Genomic DNA, 24,097 nt, shown 5'->3' on the forward strand with positions numbered 1-24,097 from the left:
CACTTTCAGATACTGAAGTATATGAAGTATTTCATAGCAGCTTACAATATTAAATTTTGACTTTTGGAGTCTGAATGCAGCTACATTTAAAAAAAATGTGTAATTTGCTTTCATTTCTAAAAAACATTTAGATTATGAGGTCAGATTTAATGATTCATTCAGGTTGTATTTTTCACTTGAGATATTTTTTTATTTATGAGGAGTTTTGCCAACTGCAGTGTGGTAGAATAGGTAATAATGTGTGGGTAGAGATGGAGGTAGACGAGTACGGAGTCCTGCCCTTCGTTTGGGCAGCTGCACGTCTCACTCAGCACCAGCAAACAGGGGCCTTGGGCCATCAGAGCTGCAAAGGAGACAGGTAGCCATCCGTCAGAGCCAGTATGGAGACAGGTGAGAGCCATCTTTCCATTGCCCATTGCTGACTTCCCCAAGGACAAAATGACTTGACACAATGCGTCAACCCCCCTCTTTGAATGGAGGCCAAGGGCTGTAAAGCCACAGCTGCTGGGCCAACGGCAGACGAGCAAGAGGGCACACATGAAAGCGAGGCGAAGCCAGACAGACGGGGACGGGGAGGAAGAGTAGCTGTCGCGGTTAAAAAGGCATTCCCTGTCGATTGTCGGCAGCGTCGTGGTGTGACGGTGGCTTATAGCCATGAGTGGCAAACAAATAAACTCAGAGGACCGCAATGACAAACTTGCCACACACATACCCTTGTGCCAAGCTGGAAAAAATGGTATCAGAAAAAAAAAGGAGAAGAGAAGAAAAAGCAGAAGCACAGGCGAGCCACAATTTGGAGAGGCCCCGGAAAGGCTGGAATGAATCACCGTTTAGTACATTCAGTCTTTCCATGGCACGAGCACAAGGAAGGGGGCAATGGACGCATTCAAGTATAGAGATAGAAAAATGATACCAAACAAAAAAAAAACAAAAAAAAAAAACGAATCAATGTAATAGAGGTGACACAGTCCGGGCTGGAGACGGAGCAAAGTCAGACAGAAGGGAGAAAAAAAATAGAGGTGTTGAAATGATCTTGAATATGGAAGTGGTGCAGAGTGTGGGGATACACACATCTGATATTTAAACACAAATAACTTCTCTTGAGTTTCACTTTATCGACGCAGCAACACAGTTTCTTTCACTTCTTCCTCTCTCTCTCTCTTTCCAGTCATTGTAAAGTCATTTACGAAGCCCTGCCGCAGGTCATGTTTTCCAGTGAGTGTAAACCACTGTCTCAATTCACATGTTGCCCCGTGCACCGCAGGCCCCAGGTGCAGCTAACTGCGGCCGCTGAAGGGACGGGAACAGAAAATGAACACACACGCACGCACGCACCCACCCACATGAATGATAACACACTCCAGTGTGCATGTAGGTGCGCAGATAACACACTCCCTGCTTATGTATTATGCTCATAAAAGAAGCAAAACTGTAATGAACAATGAACCAATGCAGTGGAATTGCAGTATAAACCCTTCAATGAGTGTACCCAGCCCCCACAGGAACAGCCGGGAGTCATGTCACTAAGAACACAAAGCGCTGACATATTCACCCAATTATGTTCCCTGCCGAGTATGACAATGTCTCAGGATGTTAGCAATGTTCTCCAGTTGGGGAGGGGGGCAGAGAGTGTGTGTGCATGCGTGTGTGTTTGTGTCAGAGGTTTGAATCTGAGGCCACAGGCTCGTTACCGCATGGGCCGCGCTTACTTATGTTCACAGCAAACTTCCCAGTAGTCGTGCGCCCCGACTCGCGTGCTCCCGCTCCCCCCCACCACCACCGGGTGCTGCATCAACACCAAAAATCATGGCTAAGACGATCCGCTGATGATTTCATCACACCCCCACCCGCCACCCTTTACTCCTTCTCTTTGCCACAGCATTCTAATCACCCTAATTAAAAGCTTTGTTCATTTAGAAATCTCTGATGACAATTTGTTTCACTCTACCCTACAGCAGTGGTGGCTGTGAAGAGAGGAGAATTAAATTTGATCTTCTGACAGCAATTATTAAATGCTCCCTCCTGGCCTCAATTAAGGCCCGCAGGCTAATGCTAACATGGCGAACCCTCGTGCAACCACCCCGCGCCGGCGCACTTCCTGCTTCTTCGCCAGCCTCTTTTTGTCGCCCTCGTCGGCGCGTATGTGTGCATGTGCATCTGTGCGTGTCTGGCAAACTTGGTGGGCATGGAGCTGCGTGCTTGCTTATGGGTCATTATCTGTTTTGCATACTTGCTGATGGGAAGCTGCTAATAAAATGATTTCCTTTTTGGGCTCCGTGCTGAAACTAACTCAGCATGCGGGGACGGGCAGACCTGTGGGGAAGTTGTGGAATTTTACTATTTTCCCCTATCTCTGCTTTATCAGCAAATTTGGACGCCACAGTGGCACTATTGCGTGAAGTGATTACATTTGAAGTTGTGGCTGTTGATCTCCTCCACTTCCTTGTTGTCCGTGTGCTGAACTTATATCCATAAAAATCAATAAAACAGACACTTGTCATGATTAGCATCACTCTGTAATGCACTGGGCACACGCTCAGGCCTTTAAGGGGACAACACTTACGCAAAAACATTAAAAAACACTGTAAATTGTTAACACTCTGCAGAACACTGCCTCTCCCTGTCGTTGTGACACTCCAACAGTATTATGTGTCATGGTCGCAGCCTTGCTGAGCTGAAATGAGAGCCACAGCACTGCTTTGAGTCTATGCACAGCGTGTGGGTAATTTGCAGAGAAGTAGAAGGTTGCACACTTCAACAAGGATGTCCTTCATAGATTCGACCTTCTGTTTTTTTTTTTTCTTCCTCCGGTCCCTGTGCTCTGCTAGGAAACCGAGTAACCTAGATCGTAGAGTAGAGAGAGAGAGAGAGAGGGGCGGGGGGGACTGTGACAGAGAAGGAGAGAGAGAGAGACTGAGCAAAAAGAAGCAGGAGGATAGATTGAAGGGAGACAGAGTCAGAATTTGACACCCCACCACCCCACCCAACGTTTTGAAAAAAAAAAGATTTGAAAAAAAAAAAGTGAGGATGATGTCAGGTTTGCTCCTCTTTTTTTCTGGTTACCGCAAGCTGATTGTGCTGATTATTGGTGAGCATTGTTTCACTGTTGACGCTGCGCATCATTAAACAGAGATTGTTCCACTGTTAGTGTTTGTTTAAGCGAGGCTGGTATAATGTTTCCAGGCACTTTCTCTCCACCGCAGACGCACACGCACCCACGCGCACAATGTAAACTTGAGACCCAAGTTGTATCTATACTTCACATCCCGCGCTTTGTTTCAAACGACGCGTGCAAATGAAATCAGAAAGCAAAAATCTGTTTCGAAAATTCTGTCCAGTCGCTATGAAGAGAAAATATACATACACAGCCTGAACCACTCTCACAGTGCTTTACAGTTCCCAGAGGAGAGCTGGTGGTGGGGTGCATGAGACGAAAGGTTTGCACGGATCGTGCGGGGCGTGTTGCGGCATACGGTACCTACAGATCAGCCTCTGTTTAGGGGAGTGGCCCCACCAAGGCCAGAGCCGGGCCAGACCCAGTCCAAGCCTCTCATTAGTCGCCGGCTGGGTGCCGCGCTCCTTTTTGGAGTGGTTAAGGGGGAACCGGCGAGGGTCTGGCAGTTCCACTGTACTCCACTCCCAGCACCATCACAACCCGACCTCATCAAAGCGAGCGCTCGTAATTTGTCACAGAAAGCAGCCAATTAACATATGTTAAGGGAGGAGGGACGACGAGAAGAAGGGTGGAGAGGAGGGGAGGGCGAGTGAAAAAAGATAGCGTATGATTAAAGAGTCTGCACAGCTGCACAAAATCAAGATGGCAAAGAGAGGTTTGAAAGAGACCTCAGACCCAGTAATCTGATAAAGCTTACTGTTGCTTAACCCCCAGAAGCAAGTGAGAGAGGGAGAAGGAGAGAGGGGGAGAATGAAATAATAGAGACAAACAAATATTAAATTACTGCTGTGAAGCTACAAGCTTTGGCAGAGTGCCTCTGCTCTCAATATGTGGCTACAGTGACGGCCACTGTATCACATGGAGATGACCCCTCTTGCCAAAGCACTGCTGCTGTTTGACCACGCTCTATTTTTAGCTCAGCGCTCACCATTGTGTTTAGCATAGTTCACAGCTAAGCTAAAAACTGCCAGGAACTTGCTTTTTTTTGTTTTGTTTTTGTTTTTTTCTTTTCAAGTGGAAAAAAAAAACGTGAACGCCTGGTGCACCACAGCAATTTAGCTCCCTTTCTCATAAAACAAAAGGTGTTTTTTTCATTTTTCATTTATTTTTCTGTCACAAAGTCTCAGACAAGTTGCTTACATTCTGAGTTGTTTGTTTGCTTTCAAATTCTTGTTCCTCATGGTTGGTTTTTAACACGCTGCGTGTGGTTATTTATGCATGTGTGCGCGCCCGTGTGCGACTGTGTGTGTGTGCGTGTGTGTGTGTGCATTTATGTGTCTGTTGCTGTTGATGTTGTTGTTGTAGGAACATCTTGTGAAGTGAGTTGTGTGATATTTTGCCTTGTTGTTGGATACGGTGGCAGGCTGAATGCATTAGCAGTGCACGCCGGTGCCGTTCTGTGTTCTGTCGTCTCTCAGCCACCTCTGCCTTGTCTCTCCACGGCGACTGATCACACGGGCTGACAAGCAAAGTTCGGGTCCTCGTCTGCCGCGCCATCCTTTTCGCTACGTGGGCTCTGACTCTTTCAGCGAGCAAAGTAAGAGAGGCGGGGAGGAAGCTTTAAACAAATTTGAGTGATTTTGGAATTGTACGTCAAGTCGTGGGGAAATCCCCCCGAACAAAAAGGCAGCAAGCTTGAACAATTCTAAACTCCTAATACAGTTACATGAAAATCTAAATTATTATTAAGGATTTCTTGATAACATTTGATAGAAAAGAATATTTTCTAAAAAATCAACAGAGCTTTTCGAAAGAAATATCGCCTATTCCTAAAAAAAAATATCATGATTGAGACGAAAATGGACAGTAAAATCACAAATGGCCGTCCAAAAAGCATACCCTACACTATATATAAATCATGACTGTTTCTTTTTTCCTCCTCTTCCTCTCTCTTGCGCTCTTATCCTTGCCATCAAGCATCAATCGTTATTTATTTATTTTTCCTATTTGGGAAGTAAAGGGCTAGAGTGGAGGAGCGGAGGAGTGAAGGAGTGGGGGATGGCGGGATGGCGGACAGAGGGGGCGGCGGCGAGTTGTGTTTGGTTCACAAGGCTCGCTGCTCGGTTGAATTTTTCTCTCTTCTCTTCTCCTCTGTGTTGCGAGCTGGTGGTTCAGTGAAGGACCTGGCTGCCTGGAGTTCCCCCCCCCCCTCCACCCCTCCACTCAAATCCCTCTGCTGCGCACACAGCTGCACCGTTCACATAACCTCGCCTGCCCCCTCCTACTACACCCCCCCCCCAAGCTAATGATAGCAGAGCACGTCCCCTCCACAAGGCAACAGCTTTTTCCACTTCATGTACATACACACAAAGCTGGCGCGCACGGCAGCGTCGGACACACGCGCAGACCAGTGGGCACGCCGTTGTGCCTTTCCCTTCTCTCGGTTCCTTCCCTTCATTTTTTCTCATATCATTCAATTTCTTCCCCTTCTCTTCACCCTGAGAAAAATCCCCTAGCCTTATGACCCATGGAAGGCCTGAGAACATTACCCCCCCACCCACACCCACACACACACACACACAAACACACTATAAACCCACCCCTCTGACTCCAAACTCCCCCTTTTTCTCCCTCTGTACGACGCTGCACAGCGAGTGACCTGCATCACAGCTGTGTGTGGGAATTTGTCCGGGTGGGTGTGTTTGTGGGAGTGTGTGAATGTATGTATTTGCACATACCTGCACACGCCAGTGTTCACACTCGGTACGCTGCCGCATAACTGCATGTGTTATACATTTACTTAACGTACATATTTCTGTGTGTGTGTCTGTGTGTGTGTCTATGTAAGCAGAGGAGGAGGGAGGTGAGGGCGGCTCTGGGCTTCTGCTGCGCCTACTGTGCATTATCCCAAATAAACAACTCATTACACGTGTACTTAACCAAGGGGAGCTGGCGAGCAGTGGAAGCTAATCCCCGTTATCGTTCCCAGCGTTTCTCTTCCGATTAGGCTGCAGGGAAGAGGAGCCCGAGAAGGTGGGCTGCTCAGTGCAGGAGGAGGAAGAGCGAGGAGGAGGCGAGAGGCAGAGAGAAGAAAGCGAAGCATTTGAGTTAACTTCCCACAAGTGCCTTTCTTACTTAGAGTATCCCCTCTCGCTCTATCTCTCCCGCTACCCTCTCGCCTTCTCTCCTTCCTTTTCCCTGTGGATTTTGCACTGCTCTTCCTTGTTTTCGACCATCTCTCAGAACTGGGTCATCGACAGACTGTGCGGCAGCATTTTGAAGAACATGGGAGGGAGAGGAGGGAAAGAAAAAAAAAGCGTGTTCTTTCTATGAGAACAATCCAAGGCTTCTTTAACAAGTAGCCCGCTTATCAAATTAAGCTGTCAAACGCACATTAATAACAGGCAGCACAATTCCCTTCACAGAGAGAGGGAGAAAAAAAAGCACGGCCAGAAAAAAAAGGGAATGATTTCTTTTTCGCCGTGTGAAGACAGTCCACCAAGGGCGGAAAAGGTTTCTCACTCTCTTTCTCTCTGTCTCTCTCTTCCTGTCCCACTAACCCTAACCTAATATTATTATGGGGGCCTGATTATGAGAGGCCAAAATATGGAATGCCACTCATTAAGAGGGTGAACAATATGCAGCAGGGATGATGCTCGTGTTTGATATAATTACAGGCTTAACATGTACTGTTTTTCAACTTCCTGCTAGACAGACTCAACCACTTGTGTTGGATGACAGTTAAACAGATAAAAGAGCATCTCTTGGTGACAATGTGGATTCAAGACCGAATAATTACACGGTTTGATAGAGGAATATGGTGCCCAGTAAAGGATAACAGGGATAACATAATTGAGACACTACACATTAGCTTGACCCTGGTTAATCTGAACCTTTTCAGAAATAAATAACTGTTATATGTGTATGCAGAAGTACAAACAGGCTATAATGAGTAATTTCTACTCTCAAACCTAACATCATTATCAGTAAAGCTGGTTCACACGTTCTTTTTTAACTGAGGGCTCCATCATTCCGAAACTCTCATTACCCTAAAAAAAAAACGTGGAGCCATATCATCCCGTAAGAAAGTGAGAGCAGAACGTGAGGGAAACAGTGTACGGCAGTGAGGCAAAGAGAGAAAGTTAACACTCTCGGTGCTGTTCACATGGCATATGCCTGACAGTCAGAGATGAAATTAACGAGACACCTCGGCATACAGATGGCAGAGAGGAGAGAAAACCACCCTATGACCTTATGCTCGCAGACTCAGTGTCTAAAAAAGCGCAGCTCTCATTCTGAAGACTTTCTATTGTGTTGCCATCTTGACGCTCCTCTTAAAGCCTTCCTGCTCCGTGTTTGTAAGAAGAAATTAACTAATCCGCACTTTACAAAATCTGACAGCGTCGGCTGGGCCGCTCGTGCCGGGCCGCAAGTCCCTTTGTGTTTCGCTCCAGAGACTGATTTTCTCACACCCTCAATTTGAGTCCCATCCTGTTTGCTCGGGGGGGCCGCTCCGCCGTGGCCCGGGGTGGGCCGGCGGCGGATGGATGTGACGTGGAAGGCGCTGGGACTCTGCTGGAGGGAGGCTGCAGCCACGACAGGTATCCCCCGCACTTCCTCGGCTATTTATAAAACCACGAGTCCAGCGCAGGGCCAAAAATAAGACGGAGGCCATTTTTATCCCAAATAAAAAAAAAGGGCGACTCACTCCCTCACCCACGTGCTTTAATGCTCACACCAGGAGCAGAAAAAATATCCATCCAAAGCACACAAACATTAATAACATATACTAACAAAGTGCAAAACTCCTCGCTAGACAATGAAAGCGTGCTCAAACGTGCACATCCACACACACACACACACATGCACAGCAGACAAAAGTCAATATCAAGGCTGAGCTATTTCTGTAGAGAGCACTATTTAGGAAGTGTGGGCTGGGTGCCAGTATTCTCCTCAGTATCGTCTGGGCGTCATTGCACTGCTGCTGTTATACAAACTCACCTCTTTCCTCTCTCACCCGCTCCTCACCCTTTCCAACCAACCCCTTGTTCCATTGTCAGTGCTCCCTCCCTCTCTCTCTCTCTCTCTCTCTCTCTGTGTTTCTCTTATACACACACAAGGTTATTTGTTTTTCCACTGGCTCGAACCACAGTGCCAGGTGAAAGCATCTATTGGCAGGATAAAGAGAGTGGCTGGTGTGAGATCACAAGGCCCCACTCTGCCCAGCAAACCTTGAAGTGAAGCGCCGGGCTGGAGTTTCAAACAAAGTGCCCCCTCATTCATTATACATGCAACTGCACTGAAAATCTCCTTCCGCAACACCATCTCTTCTCCTCTCTCTCTCTCTCTCCGGGCCGCTCTCTTTCTCTTCCTCTCTCTCCCTCTCCCTTTTCTCTCGTTTTTTTTCCAGACAGAGCATCCATAAAGTATGAATAAAATTAATGACATCACGAGCTGCACTTTGGAAGAGCCACTGTAGGAAAAAAGCCATACATCACGGGGAAGAAGGAGCCGGGACGAAAGAAATGTGCAAAAAAAAAAAATGACAGAGTGAGAGAAAAGGGGTGTGTGTGGGGGGCGTTGCTTCACCCTTCTCCACCCTCAGGGCACTTCATATTGCTGTATGTTATTGTGTCTTATTAAGTTTCATTTCAGATGCACTTCAGCTGAAAAGTTTCTTTTTTTTTTCTTTCTTTTTCAAATATCTGCAGAAAAAGCCACCTTCTCCTTTTCTGCTTTTCTTTGTCCTCGACTCTTCCTGGTCAGCTAGCTGAAGCGAGCGCTCACAGCGGTCCTGTGCTGCGCATTCTTTTACAGGCTGGCCTTTGGTGTGGGAATGGCACAGATGACAGTGGAAAGGAACACTGGTGTGGACTTTGGCAGGGGCGCCGCCTGGTTAAGCTGTGCGCTCCGCGGAAGAGGGAGAGCACTGAGATTCTTATATAGCTGTTTCTCGACTTAGATGGTGTTAACAGCACTTTCAACAGCCCCGTCCCCTCGGAGTCGAACAGCGAACCTCCTGATGCTGCAGACTTTGCTCAGATATCTGAAACTCCACGGTGAAAAACAAGCACCGTCTTTAAGTCTGTAATATTCTTCCTCAGAAGAGGGGGGAAAAAAAAGTGATGGAGTCGTCACTCGCACTGCCTATTATTGGCAATTTAGCGTGACACTGTTTCATTACAAGAGCAACGTCACACAAAAGCCTGACTGGGTAAAATGCGAGACCTTATCCTTCTGAATCCAGTGTGATCTGCTAAAAATACGTAATAGCAATGTGAAGCTCAGCAGCAGCAGCAGCAGCAGCGTGGATGGGGAGCAGCGGTGGCAGCGGCGCAGACTGTGGCAGCCGAGTGAGCGGGGGTTTCAGATGGATGCAAGCTTGTGTGAGGCCAAGGCACAGAGCTACCTCTGTGCGTCTCGCCGGACTGTGTTGCAGAATGACTCGGCTATGTTGCAGTCGCGACAAAGATAAATTACAGCAACTGGAAAACATTTCTACTTTTTTTTCCCCCCTCCCCTTCTCCACACCTCTTCTTTTTATTTTTTGGAGCTGGGGCATTGGGTGTTGTCCAAAAAAGGGAGAAGATGATGGGGGGTCTTTCTCTCTCTCTCTCTCTCTCTGAAAATATATTAATGGGGTAAAAAGTTTCCCCCTCATTGTTCACAGGTCAGGCAGTGGGTTGCTACATTAATGCACATGGACAGCAAACACCTCAAACTAACCCCAAAAACTCAGTAATAAAGGATCCCCAGTTAATCCTGGATTTGTTTAGTGCAGCTTTTACAGAGTCTACACACTAGGCTGTCTGGATCCTGAATAGAAATTTAAAATCTCACAGGAAGTAAAGCTAAAGAAGGCGCCGGGTGAGGAAGTTAATGAAATCCTCGTTTTAACCTTTAGGTTTCGATGCTGAGGCAGTCAGCCCGATCTGAGCCGTCCAATGTTTGGACAAAGAAATCCAACCTAAACTCTACTCTAAATGTTTCTCTTTGTCTTATCATTCAAAGTCCTCTGCTCCCTGCACTCCTCCAGCCTCCTCGCCTCCCAGGACTCGCTCCCTGTCCAAATATTTCAGGGAGCAGGCCTCAAGTATGGTGAGGTGTTTTGGGTGTCTCTTTAGGTGGGCTGCAGCTGACGATATGATTGTGTGGTCAGCACTGCTGAGCGCAGACCACCCAGCAGGCAGCTGCTGCCATAATGACCCGCAGGCTGGGCAGGAAACAGGAAACAGGAAGAAGAAGGCAGGACATCCTGTTCATCTAGATCAGTGTGTTAAGCGTGACATCACGAAGGCATCACTCTTCAATGAAGAATACCTGATCAGACGCCAAACACTCATTCGCTCTGCTCTTGAGTCGCCTCGGCTCAAATAAAATTCGATCTACGTCTTCTCTGTGTGTGTGTGTGTGTGTCTGTCTGTGCATCTGTCTTCTCAGTTTGCCTTTTCAGCACTCACACTGACACTGTTTTCCAGACTGCTCCATCATCCAAGACATCAAATCCTACCCTCTTCAGCGTGAGAATAAAGGCGAAAAAGAAATACACGCATTTTCATTTGAATATACACCAGCAACAACCTCACAAAACTCAGACAAAAAAAAAAAAACACAAAAGCACAAACATTCTGACGCGCAAAAAAAAAAAAAGACGGAGACGAGGCACAAACTTGAACGCGCACGCACACACACACACACATCCCAGACACACAGCACATACTGACAGACAAACACACAAAGAAACAGCAAACACAAAGCACAGCACAGCCAGAAGTCTACTTTATGCAGAAATATTCTAAAGTGTGTTTTACAATACAATTAAACATCAAAGGCTGATATATTCCTCTGTGATCTTTAACACCCCAGTGAACAAACCCCATACACCCCCATCCACTTACAGCATACAGAGAAAGTTGCTGAACGTCACCGCTAATTACTAGATAGAGACAGAAGAAGACTTTGCATCATTATGCAAAAACCAGGACATATTCAAATATATGCATTCAATCCACTATAAACCATTCAAGGACTGTGTTATTTACTTTAGATTATTATTTTTTAAGTTTCACGAGTAATTGCAGCTCTTATGAAGACACACAGACAGAGCTCCTAAGGCAAAGGAACATTTGGGTGAACATTTCTGACATGCACAACAGTTAAGACAATGAAAGGGAGATCTGTTCAAAATGAGTATATAAACACATGGCGAGGTTGAGCCCTGCGCTTTTCATTAGTTCTATAAAAATGCATGAAAACAAAAAAAAAAAGAGAGAGACTTTTCCTCCCATGTAGCAAAAGAGGGAACACCTGCCTGGTGCAATAAACAAGAATACAACAAGCCCTTGAGTTATTATAAAAGTTAAGCGTTCTCATCTGCTTATAAGAAGGCACGAAAAAGTTATTCTAAGCAATTTTCCACATTGTTTGTGTCGGATAAATTTACTAAAGAGATCTTTATTCTCTGACGTTTGGATTCAAGGTGTTCACTGTGGCATTTATTTGAGAGTACGTAAACCAAAATATACTGCGTTATTTAGAGGATGCACTGGGATGTCTCTTGACGGTTTACGATATTATATGCTCCTTAAATGTGAGGTAAATATGATCCTCTACAATTGACTCTTATATTACCTTCTCGTCTGAGCCAAAGGGCATGAAGTCCAATTACAGTGCTTCAATATCTACCTGCAGATCTTGCCAGCCTGCAATCTGCAAATGAGTGTTTTACTGATGTTTCACTGAGCAAACTCTGCAAACCCCTTCCAAAATATTTGAAACCATTAGAGAAAAAAAAAAAAAACTTTGAAGCATAGCAAAAGGGGCTATTAAATTATTTGCTTTAACATACATGCTTCTGATGTTTCCATTAAGAATAATGTTTTCACAGATCTGGTTTTCCATAAGGAGGAATCTTGAAACGTGCCCTCTGTGCAGTATTAAATGTCTCTGCTCTGAGGCAGCACAGTCCAATACTTTACTGCTTTTTAAAAAAGATGCTTGATAGCATATATTTCACAGCACTCAGATAAGTATTCACACATTAATGGGATTTATATTAAAGATTTATGATTAAAGATATAAGCAATAGTCCATCCTATGCCGATTTTGTCTGAGCACTTTAAAAGCACATGGCAAAACCCTGACCATGGCACTCAATGTGTCCCTTCCCTTCACTTAACTAAAGCTCCACTGAGCCCCTGGTGTACAGCAAAGTGCCCTGACAATCGGCTCAATGCCCTGGCCAATCACAGGGACACGTGACCTTCTAATCCCTCTCTGTGAGAAGGGTAAGAGTGTGTTGTCACTGTTGGTTTTGTGAATCAGCGCCCAAAATCCCGAATGATTTGTCAAGAGGGAGAGGTCTTAAGAGAATAGCAGAAACAAAAGCAGCGCAGGCCAGATAGCGTGGGTGTCAGTGTGTGCGTGTGTGTGAGAGAGTGTGTGTGCAACAGAAAGACAGCGAGAGAGGGAGAGAGAGAGAGGAGGCAGACCATGAGCTTTTGTCTATGCATTTGTGTGTGTTTGAGTGCGCCTGCATACGTGCGTGCATGTGTGTGTGTGTGTGTGTGTGTGTTTGCACAGGGTCTCTGAGATTACAGAGCTTGGCTGACAGAGTCCTCTGTGTGTAATCGTGGGTCCACATGCGAGCGCTCACCTTCCTCTGAGCGGATTAACCTAACGCTAAATCCCAAGAGAGCAACAGGCCAGACAGGCCACACAGAACAACTTCATTGACGATGGGAAGGAGAGGGAAGGCCATGTGTAAAATCTTTTTAGAGATTAATACACTTTTATATATTTTTTATCATGACTAAACAACTAGTAGAAAACAGCATAAAGGACTATAAAAAGTAATGTGACAGTGCACTAAAGCCTCTTAAAATTCAATAATGTAGCTGAAATGTTGCGTATACTTCATACTGTATAGGCTGTAATTTTTTAAAAAATTGAAATAACTGTGAAAAGCAATCATGCAGTAAATGGCTGAGTGTGTGCAGAACGCTTTTCACAGAGTCACAAATTAGGTTGATATGCTGTAGTAGTCAGCGACACTTTATCACTTAAAATATTTTACTTTTCCAGAGTCCTCACTAATAAGCTGCATTTCAAATTTAATAGTTCTTACGAATCTGAAAATGTGCTGTGAGTATCACATCAGCTTTATTCATTTTGAGAAACTGCAGCTATCTCGACATGCATGGCATTTTTAAAAACTTTTAAAATGGACAGTACTTGTATCTGTGATTAAAATAGCTGTTTAGCTTGAGAGCAAATTCACAAGACTACGGGCGCACAGATGCACTTTCATGCTTGTGTGACCGAGCACGAGTCAAACGCACACAGCTCAGTCAGTTCCACAATGGGTCTGAATTAAGACAAAGTGTGCTGGAGTCGTTTTAAATTTTGCAGCCGTCCTCAGCTCATCATTTTCTCTGTGGGCCTCGTATCCACACGTCCAGTCCAGAACAAATACGTGCAATTTTATTTAGAAAGCTGCAACCTGTGAAAGTTGCCACAGGTTAATTGTGGTGTCATTATTAATCCTCTCACTGCAACAGGTTCAGCAGAGCCACATGAGAGTGAACTAAACCCACCGTGTTAATATATCATTCTTCCTGCAGTGAGGTAAATCTGAACAGTCTCAATCACAAAGTGACAGAGGACAAATTATAATTCAGCCTGCACACGCCAAGCCTCCTCTAAAACAGATTTACAGTACTGTTATCTCTGGTCTGCACGAATTAATTTGAACAAACTGTGCTCTGTTGTTTTGTAGTGTGGAAAATATTCATGTTTACATCATTCTGTCTTTGTTAATGCACTTATGCAAGTTGCCTCTGGACAGTTTATCCTGATTTAATGTATAACTGGCTAATTGTGATCATTAGCACACTTCAGTTTAGTTTGTTTAAACAACTGGTGAAGAATTATATTTCCACACAGTAAGGATGTGGGCTGAATTTGCCCACATTCTGAAGCAAATTATCTAAAACTGAAGAACTCCTCAACTGCATGTATTTCTCCCCAGTGAATGAGTTCTTTTTTTTAAAGTTTCTTCTCATGTTATTCTGCCAAATCGTACACATCAGGTCGATTTTAAACTAGGAGTGTAACTTTTCCTGTGCCATCCCATAGCGCAGAGGAGCACAACATGTATTATGCTGTATTCAGGGAGGGCAGCCTGTTCAGTAGCTGTGGCTTTGGGGCTTTGCGCCTGCATGTGGACATGAGAAAAGCTCCACAAGGTCGACAACGTCTGTAACACTGAGTAACCCACGACAGACCTCGACTCTCGTAATAGACCATAAACAGCTATTTGATGCCAGCCTGTAATTATATGACACGGGCTGGCTGTCACTGGCAAGAGTCGATCAGGGTCACAACAAATCAATAGACGCAGTTACTGTACTTTGTCGGGGAGGCAGCGCGCGTCGGAACAGACCCCCTAAGTTTCCCTCCGGAAGATTAAAAATAAAGATGAAATGGTGCGACGCGCCTTGTGGATGTTCGAGGAGCGAGTGGCGTGAGCGCCGTACTTACTTTATTCCGCGTGAAATCTTGTCCGGCTGAAGTGAAAGACAGAACAAGCGGTCCGCCGGTGGTTGGGTCCGGCCGGGTGACAGGGAGCTTGAAGCCGCTGCTGGATGGTGACGGACTTCGCCAAGACGCACTTAAAATCCAGGAGCGCAACTTAGCAGAGGACGCCGCCGGGAGGAAAAAAGTAAGCTACAGTACGTGGTATGAGTCTCTATAATGTCAGAGAAAACTACTCTCTCTCTCTCCCTCCCTCTCTCTCTCTCTCTCCTCTCTCTCTCTCTCTCTTTCTCTCTCTCTCTGATCGGACAGTGTCTGCTCAGGAGGCGGCGAGGACGCTTCGCCTGGTCTCTCTGCGCGCTGCCGGTGAACGGACCCGGTGGAGCGCCGATGGTTTGGTTGGAGGTGGTGCTGGTGTGCTGCTGGACGTCTGGAGCTTGACGGTGATGTTGAGAGGCTGTTTCTGTTCCTTCCCACAATCCTGACCGAGTCTTTCCCCAAACCCTCTCCTCTCCCAGTGCGAGGAGAAATAATCGATTTTTTTCTCTCTCTCTCTTTTTTTTTAACTCCTGAAAGGGGGCGGGCTCACATTTCCCAACTCTACTTTAATGAAAGAGGCACGGCTCTTAATGCTTTATTATCGCGCCAGCCCCGATAGAGTGGACGCGCAATTAACTGCTCAGAGAGGACCGCTAGAGGAGCATGATGGGGAATGTGTGCTTTAACTAATGAACCAACGGAGAGCGCGTTACGCATCTGCAGCCGACTTCAGGCAGCCGAATCCGAGCCGCTAAAGTTGATGCCTTTGTTGGGGGCAGACTCAGTTTCATGCATGTCACATCAAATGGGAAGTGTGCTCCAGCTCAAAGTCAGACTTACCCAAATAAAACATCAACGGGATGAACCGCAAATCTCCTGAAACACTTGTTTTTAGAAACAGTTTGGAAAAAGCCAGAAAAGGCAAATCTCTCCTCGCAAAAAACAAAAAACAAAAAAACGCAGTGGTTGTAAATACATGAGTCACTCTGCTGTGAGGACAAAACGAATCACTTTATGGAAAAAGGAGATTTTAACACTCATGAATAACATTACATTGAATAATATATGCTTTTTGCAGCATGATGACAATAAAAAGTAAGATAAACTATTTTTTTAAAGTCTTGTTCAGTCAGCCCCAAACAACTCATTCATTCACTCTTCAGCACATTTCTCCCAAGTCTGTGCAGCATGAACGCTGCTTCCTTTCTGAATCAACTTTCCACCTCCATGCACGCCGCCAATCATTCTCCAGGACCCAGCTATCTCCCATAGATAAGCCCTGACACAGACAGTAAGCATGGGGGAATTACCAAGCCTTTATCCATCCAACCAAATGATTTCAAAACATCCACTCTATTAGCGTGAAGATAACAATTAGAACAGCAAGTTTGCCACTTCAGATAAGACGCAGACAGGCAGCGCAATGGCTTTCTGCACAGAGATGCATCCCAGATAGGCCTTGTAATACCGCGCCTCTATTATGCTCACATTATATGGCTGCTGTATCAGTTTAAAGACTTTTAATGGCTGTCTTAAATGAAGCCTGTTAGAGTCTAGCAGGTCTCACTCTTGAGTTTTCATGAATCCATCCTCAGAAAAAGAAGACATGTGATCCTGCAGGTTTTGACTAACATGGGTGCTTGAAGTCTGTTGTTTATCTCAACCATTTCCATGCTAAAAAAAAATAAAGGCCCTTAAAATTTCTTTGTCAGGAAATCCACCTTTTTGTTTTTACAGAAAATGTTAGTTTAACCTCATTTAATAAACTTTTTGATCTAAATGCATACAAACAGCGAGCTTGCGAGCTTAGCTTTGCAGCACAAGCCCGTCACTATCGATTGCGTGAAGTGTAAGTGGACACCGAGCAGCGCCCTAATCTTCCCCTTCCTTTGAAGTTCACCTGTGAAGCATAAGCCATGTATGCAGCTAGCCGGCCACCCAGTCAGTCTGTCAGGGTAGGAAACGGCGGGACATGAAATCAGTTAATAAATAAATCAAGCTGGCTAATCTGCCTGACGGGCGGACATTGCAGCCTGTAACTGAAGCCGCTGGTGTCTGATGACTCGGGATACCACCTTCACATCACCTGACCCTTTAATCTTTAATAGCATTTCCTCCGGCCCCCAGACCTCCACGATAATCAATAAGGTGTAGTCTGTTAGACACCGTGGGTTCATAAATGCAACATGGCAGATATCAATGGCATCACACATGCTCGTGCACGAAAGATTTGACGCCCTCAACAGACACAGCCTCCTCCTTTCAGACCTCTAAGTGTGTGCTGCTGTAACTGCATTAAATATGAACTCCTATAGGTTGCCTGCATGTTCGTACACACCACGTTCAGTGTTCCTTCGCTTGCCGTCTTGCGTGCCCCTCAGTCTTGGTGCTTTCTGTGCTGCCTGTCAGCGATTCATCAGAGAGGTCCTTTCAGTGTTCACAATGCTTGAGGTTGTCTTTGGTTGGCACCTGGGAGGAGAGGAAACATAGGAAAGCATGAGGGGGGGAAGAGAGAGCAAACCTGCCAGTGAAATGGTAATTGTTTGCGTGCACCTTGCACCTAGTGAACAGGATCCATGTTAACATCTGTGTGCGTGTGCATGCGTGTTTGTGCGTTCAATGGCTATGTGAAATGGAGAGAAATAAATCGGGGGGGTGGATTGAATACATTTGAATGGTGAAAAATCATTAAACGAGGCAAACACCGACTCATGCATATTCATAAATGACTGTCTGACTTGTCTACAGGGATAAACTTATACTGAAGGCATACTAACAGCCTCATTCTATGCTCACACGTTTTAATGCAAAGTAGGGAAGACCCACTGTATATTTTGCTCTAGAGATTACCAAGTGGGAGTCTACAGCTAAATCTGAATGTGGTTGAAACGGCTCAAAGCATTATAGCCAGATTATTGTTACATTGTATTATGTCGTTCAGAGTTTGTCACATTAAGCCTTTTAAAGCTGCTACATTCAGTCAGGTAGACAATAAGCGTGCAAGCATGTTAAATGTTGTAGGTTGTGGCATTTGTGTTATCTTGAGTATTTCCCCCCCTAACTAAAACAAACTAGCTTATTAGTTCCTTCCTATCTGAAACTTTCTAACTCATTAGCCATCGTCGCTCCCTCCTACTCTCCAGCCCTGAACTTGTGTTTTGACGTGAGCGTGTGTGTCAAGTGTGGGTTGACAGTCTCGTCAAAGTCTGGTGGAGAAACATCAACAGTTTGCCAAAACAATTATGCAATTTCAAATATGTCACAGTGTGCATATACACACTTTAGGCTTTCGGGTAAATTCAATTTCGTGAGGTTTGGCATCAGCCGTGCATAAAAAAGCGAGGAGAGGGAAACTGCGACTGCATGTAAAGTCAAACACATAAGTGCGGTTCGCTGATATTGATCTTGCTTGGATTGTTTCTTAAGCCTCTCCTGGCAGTCACTTCACAGCATGTGTCACACACACACATACACACACACACATGCAGAACAGCTCGCTTGAAAATGTGTGTTTTTTTTGTAACGGAGGGAGAAAGAAAGGAATGCCTCTCTCAAGCAAAAGATAAACACAAACACATTTCCAGGGCAAACAGGAACAGCCCGGGCTCAGTGCAATCTGTTGTCGATCATGCTCACGTGAAAACACAATCTGCCTGTCACAGTAGATGATGTTGTCAAGCACTCTGCCTCGCTGCTCCCGAGAATTAGCCAGCTATTGCGGAAGCACTACGAGACACATTTGTTGTGTGTCAGATATGTCTGAGGATGCTTCCAGCTTTATTTGGTATTTACTGCTTTCAAACGTTCCTCCTGCGTTCGTTCCCTAATGAATTTGAGAGACATTTGCTGTTTTGACACTGGATTGATGCTACACGATGTGACGACCAAACTCTTCGCGGGGGGTACAGAAAGACCTGCAGGCCAATTTAAATCATAGGCTCAGCCGGGGATCCATCTCCTGCACGTGGGTGTGTAGGTGTTTGTGTATGTGTGTGCATCTCAAGGGTAGACCAATATGGTTGTTTGAGGAGTAGTCCCAATACTAATATTTTTAGATTGTAGTATCAATACATCATTTAGATATTCGATTGGAATATTTTGGATAAATATTGCTATTTGTCCTCTGAAATGTTCTTATTGACAGGATGGAAAACGCCCCCAAAAAAGCACCTACACCATCAGGTATGATTAAATTCTGCTCCACATATTTAGCTGTAGGAGAAACTGGGAAATATTACGCAAGCCTGAAGAAAGAAGCTAAGAAATAAGATTAATAAATTCTTTACAAAACGCAACAAATATAAGAATTAGCGCATTTACAAAATGTCATATATGACACCAGCTGCTCCATATCCAGATCTGTAAAGGCCAACAGCCTGATAAATCGCGCTCGTGTATAAGCTGCAAGTGTAAGTGCCTCGTGTGTTTGAGTGCATAATGATTGCGATGCTCTCCGTGCATGTTTGAGCATTTATGCAACATATGATTTACACATTAAAAAAAAAATACAACACATTTAAAGTGCACTATCTTACACTCAGTCGTCGTTCACGTTAGCAGATGACATCCGTATTATGCAGGACGTGATCAGCCTGAACATCTGGGTTCTGTTCTCAGGGAAAACATACTTGCTTTAGAAGTCATCTCGCACTTTGTAGGAGAGATGAGAGACATTTCCCTGCCGATCTGCACTTGGTCTTTGTGTAAGTCATCCAAAGCGCTATATTACACATGATTTGGAGCTCCTTATTAATAAGGTTTATAATGAAACTCAGAGGGCAATATCATCAGTAATTACAGTCACTGGAATTGTAGCACTGTACAATATAATTAGGAGTGCAAAGGTGGGAAAATCACGTTTAATTAACTGAAATCATATGTCCTCATATTACAAAATATATAAAACAAAGAAATTCATGATTCTGGGTAAATTTTATTTGTACACTCAAATGAGCTATTGTAATTTAAAGGTGACGTTCCCCTTCCTAAATTTAGATTAGGCAATATTAGCTTCATGACTGAAAGAAAGCAGTAAAGCAGTTTGTTGTAAATGAAAATATAACATATTTTGATGTACAGTACATTCAAATGTGCAAATACATTACGATGGAAATTGCTGTCTTGTACGTGAACAACAGCTTATTAAATAATGCATTCATTTCATTTATTTCCATCTGTGTCACTTTAAAACACTGAAGATTTGTGACTTGGACATTAAATGGTCCCACATATCTCATCAACCTCTGCCACCTCACTAACTTACAGCTTTGGTCAGCTGTAATTCCTGTAGTTTTTAAAAATAAGAAAAAATAAAAAAGCCAAGCAAAAATAAAATGAAATAAAAAGTTCTGTCCATTTATCATTAGCTGCTGTGTTCCATAATGGTATGACTCATTTTTCAGTGAAACCATACTGAGCTTTATTTTCAATAACAACAGTTTTTATGTGTGGTTTGGCCAATAACAGTGTCTGGCCGGCATGAAATTTACAGTAATTTCATATATTTCCTTGTCCTTATACTTCAGTTTCAGAACAGCACCCTGTTGGACCAAACTATACGAAACAGACTCCAATGCAATAATAACAAAATCAGAAGGCCTCTGCAACCGTAATGGACACATAACGACCCCTCACTGCGCAGTGTCAAATAAGAGAGAGCGCTGGTGATTTGCATGTGTCGTGTTTAACCAACAGTTTTCTGTCTGTACACCTTTTATGCATTATGGATGAGGCACAAGCTGAACAACAAGCTCTCCCTTTGTTCTGCCTGATGCTCCAGTTACATCATAGGAAAAGCCCCATGGTCCTGTGACTGCGCTGACTGGCTGAGACACAGAGCCGCTGGGGAGCTGCTCATCAGACCTGTTGCTTCCTCACTTTGCTATACGAGCATGCATATGTGCGCGTGTAGTACGGATGCATGCACAGACACACTTACTAGCCTAAATGAAATTTTATCTGCTATATGGATCACATTTAATTCATGCATGCATCTTGAATTGAATAATAATAGGTAAATAAACATCTACATCCACGGGATATTTAGAATCCAAATAGCAGCTGTTGTCTTCATATATTAATTGATTATTCAGGCTTGAGATCTGCACATTAATTAACTGCCACTGCTTACTGTCTTTACGATCAAAATCCTTTGATGTCATGTATGTCGTAAAGATATATATGAGAGGCCCCATCAGTGCGCCACCTGCTACATGTGAAAAGCACATTGTGCCTATATGTGCATTCAGACACTGCTGTGTAATTAAACGTGCAGCCTGCAGGGGAGCTCTGCACCCTTGGCAGTCCATAAACCGCATGGGTTAACTGGAGGTCCCCCAAGCAAAGTGTTTTTTAACCCAACATTATTTGAATTTGGTCGGTAGCTGGCTGTAATGACATTTTCATTCAGAGGAATCATCTTAACATTAAAACAAGTCATTTTGTTTGAACAGAAATAAAGAATAAATATCAGTAAGCATTATCCCACATATAAACATTTCAATTATTTTATTTTAATTTCCTTCCCTCCTTATTCTAATCCGTGACACGGGCACATCTCTCTCCCCTCTTCCCGTGTCTTCTGCTGTGGCGTAAGTGTAATTGCCAGACTTTCTGTCTGTATATCAGGGGTTCAAAGTTCTCTTTGTCTCCACCAGATTGCTTCATGTGAGGGGGGGGGGGGGGGGGGGGGGGGGGGGGGGGGGGGGGAGAAACTCACTTTCTGCTAATGATTTTTTCCTCCTTTTGAATGGTTGGAAAGTAATTCCCTATGAACTGCTCCAACACAGGCACAGTTATTTCATTGTTCTCTCTGCCCTTTCTCTAATTGTGCCCATAAAGGGGAGATGCCAATGTTACATTTTTTTCTTGTTTTTTTTTTTTTTTTTTGGTCTCTGTTGAAGGGGTACCAACCGGCGTTTCCTGAACTGTTAGTGTTAAATGTGCATAAATGGAATAGATCCCAAGTCTGAGAATAGTTCCACGATCAACACGTGAAAGTTTAAATGATGTGAAACAAGAACTTTTACAGTGCATATTTATACAGTATTTGATCCTCACCAGGATCGGTTGTTTGTTTAAATGCCTAAAATGACCCCATGTCTCTGTTTACCTGACGAGGACCTCTTGTGGCTGTGCAAATCAAGGCTCTTATTGGAATTAGCGTGACGTCGCGTAGCATGTGACTCTGACATGGGAGACCGCTGTTTGTTTCCCATATTCTATAACTGTCAACATTGGTTTCTTTCAACCATGACCACGATAGTTCCCTAAACCTAAGCGACGGTTCTTTTTAAATTCAAACCACCATCTTTCCTCAACCTTAACCGAGTAGGTTTTGTGACTAAACCTAAACAAATCTCACCCATAGCGGTGGCGGTTCAGAAAACGTTCATATTGTGTCATCTTCAATTATATATATTCAATTATATGTACTCAGTTATATGAATCTATAAGGCAATGACAAGCAGCGGTGTCCTGCTGTGGAACCAGATCAGAAAATGCTAATTTTGGAAGGCAATGGCGATGTATGTGGTAGTTTAGCTTATGATTTATGGTGCATCCTCCCTTCACTTAGAAGTAATTTTCTATAGTTGAAGGAAGCAGAGCTTTTTCAAAAAAAATGATGTCATCCTGCAGCTGTTGAAAAGCATTATAAGCCAAATTAATCATATCATAAATATCATAAGTGCCACTTCAGGAGGCTCCTTTTTGTGAAGGTATGGGGAAAAAGGGATTTCAGACTAACAGACGGAAGCTTTTGTCTGTGTGAAATATTCTTTAAGTCCAGGTCAGTAGTGTGATCTCAGTGGTTTCAGGTCAGGGTTTAGATAACAGAAGGATCTGTTTAGAAGATCAAGATCATTTTACAATTTACCATTTTATTCTTTCACTCTTTTGGTCACTATTTCACTGATAACGTGGTTGTCCGACAGGGCCTTACCCGTATGTTGTAATGCATCCAGCTACAGCACAAAAGCCTACAGTCATAACTGTTTCCTATTCCCCTAGCAACCATTACACAGCAGAAGTCCCTCCTGCAGCTGCTGGCCTCAGCCAACTCCCTTGACAATTAAAGATCACTCAGCATGGCTATGCAACTTCTCCCACACTCTCAACAAGCAGCTGATAGCATCTCACTGTGAAGAAAAGCAAGTGGAGCGGAATATAATGTGTGTCTAAACAAGGGATCCCCAGCTCTGATGTGCGATAGCGAGGCCCAGCGACCATCAGCGCAGGCCCGCATTGCACGGCGGAGCTCGGCAGATGAGCGGCAGCGTCTAAAGCTCTTTGTGCCTCCAGGATCACCCCGACTCATTCTTATTCAGACATGATCAGAGGGGAGGCAGGCAACTGAGATTAGCTGCAGATCAAAGGAGCTGCCTCGCGCCAGCACTCGTGTTTTGTAGATTTAGGCGGCCCCGGCGCACAAGCGTTGTGTAGTGACGGCAGAGCATCATACTGTTTTCTGGCCTCGACGGTGCTCAGGGGGGTAGATGGAAAGAGAGTTTTCATGCGGGAGGCCGGACCGCTGCTGGAAATCTTCCAGAATTAAATAATAACGACAATGGAAGAGAATGAGGAAAAATAAGAGCAAAATTACCATGTCGTTACAGTAAGCCATTACAGTGGAACAAAGATACTTGTGCTTTCCAAGCCATTGCAATTGAAACTGCTTCCATATGCGTAGTAGGTCTTGGTTCAGTGATAATTTGTTTTTAAAATGAAATGCACTTTCTACAGTAACTCAGGTAACTCAAGAGCATCTGGATCAGTGGTGCCCACCAAATAACCATGGAAACTAACTACAGCGCTGGCAAATTATTTCTGTGCTTTATGTTAACCTTTCTCTTAACTTACAGTGAAAACCTCAAACAGCATGTCTCCATTGAATAACATTCCACTAAAAACCAAACAAGCTCAGACCACAAATCTCTTTGTCTTTGATGCATTGTACGATGAACGACATTAAATGTGCCACCATCCTAACTTTGAATAAAATTTCGTCCATATTCGCGTTTCAGACATCACCAGGGAGGCTGCACTAGAACAGCAACAATGAGGCTAATAGCAGAGTGTGAAGGTGAAATGACAGGATGGGGAGAGTTTCAAAGGCACAGAGGCGAATGCGTAAGCGCTCCGGCCACCCTGCAGAGAAAGAAAACAACGCGCTTCCTCGACTCCACTGACCATCAAAGCCGTGGAATTCAGGGGCAGAAAAGCTAATAAGTGAGGGCCGAGCGGTTCCTGTAAACTGGGTCAAAGTTTCTCAGGTCCTGCCTCTTAATATCATAATATCATGAGGACAGTAGCCCTCCCCAGGTATGAAATAAGGGACATGAGTGCATGTTTATTTCCTCTCATTTACTTCGACACAGTTTAGTTTGAACGTTGCTCAGAAAGGGAGAA

General features: G+C 44.4%; 1 protein-coding gene across 14 annotated transcripts in view; it reads right to left on the reverse strand.

The window, feature by feature from the left end:
• Positions 1-24,097, reverse strand: part of mef2cb (myocyte enhancer factor 2cb) — a 68,066-nt gene that overhangs the window by 42,712 nt on the left and 1,257 nt on the right. For 13 of the 14 annotated variants that reach the window (XM_041938046.1, XM_041938049.1, XM_041938043.1 and 10 more), the window contains exon 1: positions 14,657-15,147. The gene's annotated coding sequence lies outside the window, so the exon portion shown is untranslated. Of the gene's footprint in view, positions 1-14,656; positions 15,148-17,027; positions 17,159-24,097 lie in introns of those variants that run through there. The other variant, XM_041938038.1, reaches the window with a different exon arrangement.

The sequence above is a fragment of the Chelmon rostratus genome, chromosome 5 (genome assembly GCF_017976325.1).
Source record: "Chelmon rostratus isolate fCheRos1 chromosome 5, fCheRos1.pri, whole genome shotgun sequence".
Lineage (NCBI taxonomy): Eukaryota > Metazoa > Chordata > Actinopteri > Chaetodontiformes > Chaetodontidae > Chelmon > Chelmon rostratus.